The sequence below is a fragment of the Panthera onca genome, chromosome C2 (genome assembly GCF_046562875.1).
Source record: "Panthera onca isolate mPanOnc1 chromosome C2, mPanOnc1 haplotype 2, whole genome shotgun sequence".
Classification (NCBI taxonomy): Eukaryota; Metazoa; Chordata; class Mammalia; order Carnivora; family Felidae; genus Panthera; species Panthera onca.
In genome coordinates, this window is record NC_138347.1 from 11,273,475 (window position 1) to 11,285,436 (window position 11,962).

The following is an 11,962-nucleotide window of genomic DNA, read 5'->3' on the forward strand; positions in this document are numbered from 1 at the left end:
TATTCATTTATGTGCCTTCCACTTATCAAATCGTGTTTGCTAGGTAACAAGGGCATGAAAATAAATAAAAGAAATATCACTTGTGATTATTAGACCATTCTAGCACGGAGGATCAATCACACATAGTAGGTCATACATAAATATTTGATAAATGAGGGAACGAATCCTCTTAGAGAGGAAGCTCACATCCTTACGTCAATGATAGACTGCTTAAATGCCAATTGGCATAGTTACGTTCCTGATTGTTTCTTACAGAATGTGAATTCCATGCAACTATTCAACCCTACTCTAAATCTGAGACAAAAAAAGTATGAAAAAGTATGTTGATTCTCATTTCCCAATGGGGCTGCAAAAAAAAAAAAAAGAAAAGAAAAGGATTAAATAAGGTGACTTTCCTGAAACCTAGACCAGTTTGTGTTCCACCTCCTTGCCTAAAATGAATTATAATCACCTAAGGGTAATCACTTGTTTAAATAACGTAATTAAATTCATGATTTCTGAATGGGGAGTTTTTGGTTACCAGTAACAAAAAATGCATATCACCAATTCAAAAATGTTTGATAATAGGAAACATTTATTATCTCTCATTTAGAAAAATATCTAGAGAAAGCACAGCCCCAGGCTGGTTCAATTGGCCTCTTCATGATGTCATCAAGCATCTAAATTCCTTACCTCTTCTTCCCTTTTATCCTCAACATGTCAGACTAATGGCCCTCATGGTTGTAGCATGGCTGCCATAATTCCAGGCATCACACACTGGGGCAGAGACTTGCTATGTGAGGACCAGTTGCATTCTTCTACCTGGGTACACAGAAAGACTACATTTCCCAGTTTCCCATGTTGTTAGTTGAGGGCATATGACTAGATTCTGGCCAATGGGATATGGACCAAAGGACTGAGTTTGTGCAATTGCCCACCCTCTTGCTTCCCCTTCTCCAAGGAATAGATGTGGCAGCATCACAAGTGGGAAGGAACCTGGATCCCTGAGTCTGCACTTGAGGAGAGCCTCTGACTTGCTAAACAAGATGTAAAGGTATATGAGGCTAGGCCACTGAAGTCTTGGACTGGTTCATGATAGGAACTATCCTGACCTTCCTGCAGACTTAGTAATATCCAGCAGAAGGAGAGAGGGGGGTATCTTCCCTGAGTGATGGGTTCCTGACATAGGGGCTCAGTCAGCAAGGAAAAGGGGATGAGTGGGAGAAGCAATCACAACCTCTGCTAGACTCCACTTCCAGCTGGACTCTTTATGGTACCTAAGAATTCCCTGTGTCCCTCGTCAGTCCTCTGGGTCTGCCCACGGACTGTTGCCAGCCTTGTTCTCACTTCTCAAACCTCCCATTGGCCCTGCCTGCCCACCCTCAGGATGGCCCTGCACTCTGGCCCGCAGGGGGGCTGCCTACCAGATTCACTTGGCTTTCTGCAGCCAAACCTCCAGCCCCACCCATGTCTTCCCTGAGCTCACTGGCCCTCCATCCTGGATCCCCTACCTCCCCCTTTTAGAGACCCTGCTCTAACAAAATCTTCCCTTTCCTGTAGTTTCAGAAACGATTTTCCTCACTACTGGCTATTTCCATCAGCACTTAAACATGATCACATTCTCATATTAAAAATAAAATCTCCTGAACAGCTTGTAGCCACTGCCCTCTTTTTCCCTTCCTTCCATACCAGATTTTTTGAAAGAGTTGCCTATGCTCAGTCTCCACTCCCTCCTGTCATTAGCTCCACTGCCCCCTGCAGCCTGGGGCCTCATCATTGTTATACCCAACCTGATCTCTGTCACTACAATTTCTTATGATTGCCTTGTCACTAAATCCAGTGGGCACATCCCCTTCTTGTATCAGTTTTGTAGGGCTGCCGTAACAAATTGCCACGAATAACGGGTGTCTTAAAACAACAGGAATTTAATCTCTCACAGCTCTGGAGGCCAGAAGTCCAAAATCAAAGTGTCAGCAGGGCCATGCTCTTCCGAAGGCTCTGGAAAAAGATCCTTCCTTGTCTCTTCTAGCTTTTGGTAGTTGACAGCACTTTTTGGTGCTTGGTTAGTAGCTGCATCACTCCAATCTCTGTCTCCGTATCCATATAGCCTTCCTTGTGTTTCTTGGTACACAAATTTCCCTTTTCTTAGAAGGACACTAGCCATTGGATTAGGGCCCACCCTAAAATCTAGTAGGACGGCATCTTAACCTGACTATATCTACAAAGACTCTACTTCCAAATAAGGTCAATTCACAGGGGGTTAAGTCCTCAGGATATTTGCGGGGGGGGGGGGGGCACAATTCAAACCCACAGCACTTTCATATCTAACTTGACCTGGCCCTGTTTCTTCTCTCCTTGAGACATCATCTATTCCTGGTCTTCCTTGGACCTCTCTGAAATCTGTTTCTCACATTCCTTCTTGGTCTTCTCTTCCTCTGTCTACCCTTCTGACATTGGTGTCTCTCGGGGCTTTCCATAGGCCCCTTCCTTTTCTAACTTACCTGGAAAATCCCAACCAATCCTGTGGCTCCAACCGGCTCCACCATGCACGCGGTCTCCTGAATGGGCCTCCATTCCTGATCACTGAGCGTTCCCCCTCTATCACTCCCCACTGCCATGGAGGCCTGTCGAGTTTATCTCCCAAATACCTCTCCCCACACGGCAACGGTTCTATAAGAGATTTCTCATAGTCTCCCTGTCCTCGGCTCTTATCAATACTTTCACATTAAATACTTTGATTGTCCTTATCACCCTCAGAATAAATTCCAAACTCTTTAACTTGCCTTATAAGGCCCTCCATGATCCGGCTCTCCCTACCCCTAGACTCATCTCTCCATATTCTACTCTCATATGTGTGTACTCTGGCTGATACAAATGCCACAGACTGAATGTTTGTGTCCCTCCCAACACCAAAGTCATATGTTTATACCTCATCCCCAGTGTGATGGTGTTTGGCTATGAGGTCTTTAGGAGGTGATTAGGCCATGAAGCTGGAGCCCTCATGAATGGGATTGGTGACCTTATAAAAGGGACCCCAGAGAGCTCCCTGCCTTGCTGCCATGTGAGGACACCAAAAGAAGACAGCCAGCCTTGAACCAGGAAGCTGTACTCACCATTCACCAAAAGTGCTAGCACCTTGACCTTGGACTTCCAGCCACCAGAACTGTGAAAAATAAATGTCTGTTTTTTGCGTGCCACCCAGCCTATGATATTCTGTCATGGCAACCTGAGTGGACAAAGACTGCAAAACCATCTGCACTTTGCCCCCTGGTCTTTGTTTATGCTTATTCCTCGCCTGGAATATTCTCTCCTGCCCTTTTGGCTGCCCACATCACACTTAATGTTTCCTGTTCATTCGGTAAATATCTATCGAGTACCTACCATGTGCCATGAACTATTTCAGGCACTGAGGACAGAGTAGGAAAAAAAAGAGAAAAGAATCTAAATTTATGGTTGAGGGGGGCAGACATGAAGCATAAACAAGCAAACATGTAGAGTGTGTCAGATGGTGATACGTGCTGTAAAAAAATTCAGCAGGCTCTGGGGATAGGGTGTACGAGAGGGTGGCGGTTAGGTTTTTCAATAAGGTGGGCATGAGAGTCCTCGCTGAGAAGACGACATTTAAGCTCTGCACGTACCTTGCTTCCTCCAGTAAGCCTTCTGGAAATTTTCCAAGTCCAGGTTAAGTGCCATTTTTATGAGCTTCCATGCAGTCTCTAGCTCCATCACAGCACTTAACATGCTATATTTTCCAGTCGATTTGGGAGTATCAGCTGCAAAGTGTGGGGGCAGGGAATGAGTCTGTATATATTGTATCTCACCAGCTTCTTGTGGATGTTCATTACATGTGTCTTGAGCCAATAAATGAATTGACAGTCACATCATTTACGAGTCATGTGAAGAATTTATATAGTATTTATAGTCATGTTGCATTTGACAGAGTGGTCTCTCACCTGCCGTCTCACCTCAGACAGGCAGTTATCATTGTCTTTGTCCCCTTTTAGCAGCAACTCGGAAAGATTAAATTTCTTGCCCAAGATGCCACAATAAGAGGAAACTCCAGTTCAATCTGACCTCTTACATCTCTAGAACCAATGGGCTTTCCAGAAAAACAAAAACAAAACAAAAACCACTGCATTCTTGAATCATGTTCTGTGAAAACACAAGCCACTAATTCAAGTGCATTAGCCATCCTCAGCCAAAGTACATTCAATTTTTATCATGAAAAGATCTCTGCTCCTCCCTGGGTTCCCATATTCCCATCTCCCGAGAAAACGCTCGCCAAATGGCCAAAGCCAACACATCAACCCAAAGGTAAAACCCTCTAGGATTCCTTTATGTAGCCACTGCCTGGTATGCCCCATTCTCACACTGTTTTCCAGAATGTTTACTGTCCTTCTCCAAGTACACATTAAGCAGATCCATTTGGACAACCACAGAGCGGGGATCAATTGAAGTACTCTCTTCTCTGGCACTTTGGAGCTGACGTTGCCTTTTTGACGTGTTAATTAAAACATGTGGGGTTCATAAAAGCTGCAGGCAGAATTGCAGGCAGGAGTCAATTAGCAATAATTCATATCCTCTATTCATGGCCTGCCACCCCACTGATAAAGTGTCACTCCATTTGGACACAAAGAACAGAGAAGGGGATTGGGCAAAAAAAAAAAAAAAAAAAATTACCATTTAACCAAAACTCTACACTGGGAGAAGGGCAGGTGGGTGGGCCCCAAAGAGCAGTGATTGAGTCTCCAAGGACTGAAGGATCACCTAATGGGGAAGTGAACGCAAGCTTCCCTCCCTTCCACGTGGTGACGTGAGTTGCAGGCGGGGTGGGACAGTTCTTGGTAGTTTTCCACTTGCTGCTCACAAGTTCTTACCCTCTTTGGTTCTTTGTCACTTGGCCCCATAAAAAAACGCCCACTTCGGGGAACTTGAACGCTTGCTCATGCCACCCACCAACCCAGTGGCATGTGGGGATGAGGGTTACAAGTTCACATACCCTTCCCTTTTGTTTTCTTGTGCTTCTTTCTGCCTAAGCACCTCGAAACAGGCCGAACGGTTGTCGTTGCCATGTGACTTTGTACTGGTGGTTTCCTTGCTCCCTCTCATTCTTGAGGGCCTTGGGGAGTGGGGGAGAGTTAACTGTTTGAGACATGGTTCCCAGGGTGAGTAGGCACACACAAGAGTGAGCCAGGATGCTTTGAAATGAGCCGCTTTGTCATTGAAGGGGCTTTGTCATCGAAGGGCTTATTTCCGCCCTGAAGTACTTCCTTGCAGTTGAATAGATAGTGAGAAGGATAAACACTCATCTTTCTAGGGGGAGTACGGTTCTGTCAGGAAAGCTGGAAAATTCTTCTGTAAGTGCAATCATTTAGGGGAGAACAGAGATAAGTGCCCTAATTCTAGTAACTAGGGAGAACTGAATGGCTCACATGTTCTCACCTTCACCCCTGCCCTTGTGGAAGGTTCCTGCTGCTTATGCTCTACTCCTGTTCCCTCTCAAGGAGGAAAATTGTTAACCCTTCAATCCCTCTCCCACATCCGATGCAGATGGCTTCAACAGCTGGACGCCTTTGAAAAAAATGACTTTCATCATGACGAAAACATATTACTTGCAAACAGAGCTGAGAGAAAAAAAAAAACATTTTCTGTGATCATTCTTCCTTTGGGTTTCTGAAAAGTGAGGAAAGTTTTCAGGAAAAAAAAAAAAGCCATAAAGTTGTCTGAGGATGAACTCAACATAGATGAGGGAAGGCAGCCATTAAGATAAAATAAATTAGAGAATGAGAAACCATTACGATACTCCGCTGTCTCTTTTCAGGAGGGTTTTTTTTCCCAGAAACTATTAAAACATCTAATAAAAACAAAATGTTTTAAGTTATGAGTGGCTTTTCAGGAAAGTATCCCTTTGCCTCAAGTGTGACTAACCAAAAACATGCAAGTAAGATAAATCTGTGTGAAAGAAAGAAGTGGACGAAAGTGAATTACTGACCTTGGCTAGAGATTAATCTCAAGGGTTGTACTGAACCATCATTCCTGGTGATTGTGGACAAAGTCTCTGGAAGTGTAGGTGTCCTCACCTCGGGAATGGGGGAGCAGGGGCGAGGGCAGAATGCCGCAGATTTGTGCGCTGGGTTCAAATCCAGGCCGAGTCATTTCCTAGTCCAGTATGCTTTGGACAAATTACTCAACTTCTCTACCCCGAGTTCTCGCCTCTGTAGAATGGGAATAATAATAGTACTGCCTCATCCATCACAATGTGTTGAGCAGATTAAAAGATAAAATGCTTAGAGATACAAACTGCTTAGTATAGCGTCAGAAAAATGACTAACGGTTGCACAACACACACAATGAACGTTTCCCCGTATGTGCAAAGACTTGATGCTAAAGGACGCAGTTCAAGGTATTCCCGTGTGGAAGTGTGTTCAACCTGGGCTAAAACCCAGATGAAACAGTATTCGCAAAGTCCGCTGGCAAACTTTCATGGTGTCAGCTCACATAGCACAGTGCTCAGGGATGGGGAGAGAGTACCATGGACCGGATTTTGCCCATCCCCCAATTTATATGTGGAAGCCCTACCCCTCCAGTGTAAGTATATTTGGAGACAGGGCTTTTAGGAGGCAAAATAAATTAAGTCATACGGGTGGGATCCTATTATGATAAGGATCAGTGGTCTTCTAAGAAGAGGAGGAGAGAGAGGTCTCTTTCTCCAAGGGCACCAAGGAATTTGAACTTGAAAAGCCACGTGAAGGTAAAGCAAGAAGGCAGCCGTCCACAAGCCAGGAAGAGAGTTCTCACCGGAAACAGAATCAGCCAGCACCTGACTCTTGGAATTCCCAGGCTCCAGAACCGAGAAATAATTTTTGTTGTCATTTAAGTCACCCAAACTGTAGTACCTGGTTGTGGGAGCCTGAAATGATGAAGACAGAGAATAAGATGCCACTTTTTTCTTTCCCTGCGACCAGAAAATTTGAAAATGTGCCTTCAAGGACAGAGAATGCCCTGTCCTAGCCTTGAGAGACGGTCAAGTGTGCATAAAACGAAGAATTGGTTTCATCTCATTTTGAAAGAAATACATCCAATCCTATTTTTCAGGGTAAGTAACTTCCAAATGGGGAAAAACCTTCACCTCCCATTGGAGAGGCATGCTTCACCCACCAGTTAGTTGGGGAACATGTTTTGCTGCGCAATTCAAACCTTTAGGCAGGTTTAAGTGAGAAATCTATGTCAATGACTTTTGTGAAAAAAAAAAAAAACGAAAACAAAAACAAAAAACTCCTTGAAACTAGAAGGTTCAGTGCTCTCTTGACAAGCATTTCTGCAAATGATTCACAAGTCTGAAGACAGATGTTATCATCAGTTATTAACATCATTTCCCCAGGGAGTGGGCAGTGTCCCAAGAGAGATAAAAATGTAGACAGAGGATGAGTAAATCCTGAGACATTCTAGTAATTTCTGCGGAAATGAGGTTGATGGCCATGGTTCTGCCTCTTTGCCAGCCCTACCCTAAGCAAATTGCTGCACAGCCCTCAAAAGTGGGGATGCTGTAGGACAGCGGCAAAGGAACCGGGCTGGGATTCAGGAGATCCGGGGCAAATTCGTTAGCTCAGTGACTATTCATTGAGGGCCAACTATGCGTTATGGTAAAGTGGTGAGATTCAGAGACTAGAGCCAGACTACCAGGTCAAGTCCAGCCCTGCCCTTCACCAGGGTGATGGGGCCTTGGGCTAGTCAGTCTTCTCCTGCCTTAGTTTCCCCAGCTGATGGGTTGGACTGAGAACAGGGCCTGAATGTCGTAAGTATGTGTTTGCAGTTATCATTGCTGCTACATGGGCCGGGGTCCATCCCAGCTCCTGGCATCAACAACCCCCTTCTGATACTTCATAGTTCTGTGTGACCTTCAGCAAGATCCTGAACTTGTATGTGCATCAGTTTCCCCATCTGTAAAAAGGAGACAGCAGTGCCTGCCTCACGGGATTCTACGAGTTAGTGAAATAAAATATGCAAAGTGCATGGTGTAAAATAATTGCTCAGGAAATGTTTTTCTTATTAATAATGGTTAATTTTCTTTTTTCCTTGACTTTCAGCTCCTCCACTCCCCCCCCGCCCCCCACCGCCAGCCACCACCACTTCATTATTTACCATGGAGAATCCTTAGCCTCGACCACAGGCAAACCCTGATAATACTTACGGGCGAGAAACGTTGCTATGTTCTCTCTCTATGGACTTTCTCTCTTTGATCATTTGTGGTCAGGGTCTTAAACACACAGCACATAGTAGAAGTCAAAATAATTGTCTAAATCAGGGGTCCGAAAGCTTTTTCTATACCAGGTAGTAAATACTTTTGGCTTTGCCAGCCATACGATCTCTGTCACGATTACTCAACTCTGCTGTCATAGCATAAAAGCAGCCTTAGACAATTTGTAAATGCATGAAAATGGCTGCGTTCCAATAAAACTTTATTTACAAAAGACAGGCAGTGGGCTGGAATTGTCCTGTGAGCTGTTACTTTGCTGGCCCCCTGATCTTAATCTAGCCACTCAGCAAATACATACTGTGCACCTCGTATGTGACAGGCACCGTCCTAAGTGCTGGGGATACAGCTGTCAATGAAACAAAGCCCTTGCCAAAACTGAGCTCAAGTCATATTTAAAAAGCATTTGTTACTGTCTATTTCCCACAATGAAGCGACCAAGTAAAGACAGTTTTCCAAAAAGGGAGGGATCATTTGTGTAAGATGCTGTTAACCGTTTGGATAGGCTGAGAACTGGGAATTGGCCATTGGATTTGGCGACAAAGAGGTCATCAGGTGATAAGAGCAGTTTCCATGGAGTGGTGGGGACAGAAGCCTGACTGGAGTGAACTCAAGATGGACAGGAGGCAAGGGGGTGGGAACCATGTGGACAGGGGGGGAGGAGAAGCACAGAAGCGAAGTGGTAGGTGGAGGGGACTCAGACTCAGGCTCAAGGAAGGGGGTTGTTGTTGCTGCTGCTGTTCTAAAAATGAGGCGATCCAAGCATGCCTGCACAGAGAATGATCCAGAAGAGAGGGACAGTGGGATGTTATGACACAGGCGAGAAGGAGAAGTGGTGTTCTCGGGCGATGTTCCAGACTGGCAAGAGGGCAGGGTCCCCAGTACCCAGCTGAGGGCGGGCCTCTGCCAGGAGCAGGTGCGGTTCACCCCTGGTAACAGGAAGGAAGACAGAGCAAAGGATACAGATTCAGTTCCGGGAGAATGATACAGTCCTTTTTTTTTTTTCCCCCACTCAAATCAGAAGCACTATCTGCAGATGATAACAAGAAGGGGAGGAAGTTCTGAGGAGAGATAAGAACATTCAGAACGGTCATCTCCAAGGGTGGGAGACTGTAGGGATCTGCGACACAGAATCAGCTTGCCAAGCGGTGCTGAGGTCCCTTATGGGGGGTGACCAGCCAGCAGGCTGGCGTGTTTCTCCAGCCACTGCCCCTCCTGGGAAGAGTTTTCCCACTAGGATCCTCGCTAGGCCTCTGGCCAGCCTACGGAATGAGTCCTTTCAGGTTGTTTGTCTACTTCTGGTGCAATCGCCAGAGTCCAAGGGGATGGCCTCCAGGGCACGAATCATAGCCTATTCTGTCCATATAACAGTCCGGCTCTGTGAGGGGCTGTATGTTGGGTGGGGGTAGTTTCCCTAGAGTGACCTGTGGACATCATCCCCTACAAGGGGGACAAGGCACTGAATAATGGTCTGTGGTTAGGCCTGGGCAGATTCACTTGGTATCGGGTGGCCATGACTTTTTTTTTTTTTTAATGTTTATTTATATTTGAGAGAGAGAGTTGGGGGAGAGCGGGGGAGGGGCAGAGAGAGAATCCGAAACAGGCTCTAGACTCTGAGCTGTCAGCACAGAGACTGACGCGGGGCTCAAACTCACAAGCCGAAGTCAGATGCTTAACCGACTGAGCCACCTAGGTGCCAGAAGTGACCTTGACTTTGATGTGACAGTGAAATCCAGGAGTATAATATAATATTCAAAGCGTCCAAGGCACAACATTGCCATATCCCACTCTGTTTTCAAAAGTTCTTGCACATGACCATGAGCCCTGTGTCTGTAGTGAGAGGCAATCTAGTTTTGTATCACCATGTTTTCGGTTCTTAATATGTACCAGGCACTATGCTAAAATGTATTATTTCAAGTAATCCTTAAAACAATACATCGGTAGGAACTATCGTTGTGTCCAAAGTTTGTAAGGCAGTATATCCAAGGTCACTGAGCAGAAAATATCACTAGGGCTGCCAAACCTCTACCACTGGGAGAGACTGAAAATATCCGTGATTCAGTTAGATGTCTCATTTGACTGTAAGTAACAGAAACTCCCAAAATATCAACTTAAACAAATTAAGTGGGGGTTTTTTTTCTAGTGTGAAAAATCCAGTGGTGAGAAGTTCAGGACTGGTAGATAACTGCACCACACCGTCTAGAACTGCAGTTTCTTCTGTCTTTCTGCTTCCCTATCCTTGGTTCGTTTTTACCTCATGGCTACAAGATGTCAACGCTACCTCCAGCACTGTATCGGCATTCCAAGCAGAAAACAGGGAAGGACAGAGGACCAAGGTACATGCTAATTTATTCCCCTCACTCTACCTTTTAAAGAGCTTTCCTGGAAGCCCCACCTCACCACATCTACGTTCATCTCATTAGCCAGAACTGCCATAGGATCAACTCGGGCTAAAAATATAGAATTTGGGCTGGATCCATTTCAATCCTAAAAAAAAAAAAAAAAAAATGATGCCGCACTTTCCACTGTTTCTCTAGCGAACCTCTTTGCCAAAACTGCCAAGGCAGTATGCATTCTTTAAGATCAGAAGAGCCAGCTTTCCGAGTCGTTGGCCAGGCAGGTCCGGGCGGCCTGAGCTAGCGGTCTTGTGTCGAGATGCTTCAAAGTCTTGTTTAAAATGTTTGGATTCCCACGAGGCCAAGTTTGCGAGGAGATTTGGGTAGGAATGGGGTTGACGGGCTTTGTTGTTTTTAAAATCAGGACTGCTGATAAAAGAAGTAAAGCTTTGAAAGCTTTGAGTCATGCACCTGCTCTAGGTCGTCATTAACCAGCTTTCCCTGGAGCGCACATCGGGCGGACCGTCAGCCTGGCTGTAAATTTCCGCAAGCTCTGTGAGATGGGAATGGGCATTGCGGTACACTTGTAGAAGGCGACATGAATACATGCACCTGGGGGAGGCACCACTGCCTGTGCCCATGTTCCTCTGTCAGCGCCCCCCGTGTGCCTGTCCTACTGTGAATAGATCTTTGTGACATAACAGGTACAGTCAGAATCTCAGCGAGCCATCTCCTCATTGGAAAACCTAAGGAACTGAAGAATGAATATCTCGATTATCATAGGTGTTGGGGATCAGAGCTAGGCAGCCACACTTCTGACATTCAATCAGTATCTGTTAAACAGGGGGAGAAAAGATTAGAAGAGCCACATGGTTAATATTCTTGGAAGGTTTCTACGCGTGTGAAGTGTGGTTATGTCACAGAGAAGCTTCTCCTCATCGTCTTAAGGGAAACACCAAACTTCTTCAGGACAGCTGAGTCACTCCACGAGGAGCAGTATCCAAGACTTTCAAATGCCAAAACAATCCAACTATCAAAATGCATCCACCAATTTCCCAAGTCATTCCTCAAGGATCTGGAATTTCACAAAAGGGACAGTAACAATCCCATCCAGGGGTCTTTGCACCACTACATGTAGGAGCTAGAAAGACCCCTCTTCTTCCTCTTTCTTCTTGGAAAGAAGACCCCTCTTCTTTCAAGAAGGGACAGAAGAGCTTACACTTCCAAGGAAACAAGATACTTTTAAATCAGTTTACACATGTACCTAGTGGGCTGACCCCAATGTGTGGGTTAATAAGGCTGAGCGGTAGCATCTCGCATTGGGGTGGTACATTTGTTATGATTGATGAGCCAATATTTACACATTATTACTAACTGAAGTCCATACTTTACA

At 45.3% G+C, this 11,962-nt stretch overlaps 1 pseudogene; it reads left to right on the forward strand.

The window, feature by feature from the left end:
• The first annotated feature begins 10,888 nt into the window (after positions 1-10,888).
• LOC132682823 (ATP synthase F(0) complex subunit j, mitochondrial pseudogene) lies at positions 10,889-11,082 on the forward strand (annotated as a pseudogene).
• Positions 11,083-11,962: the final 880 nt, after the last annotated feature.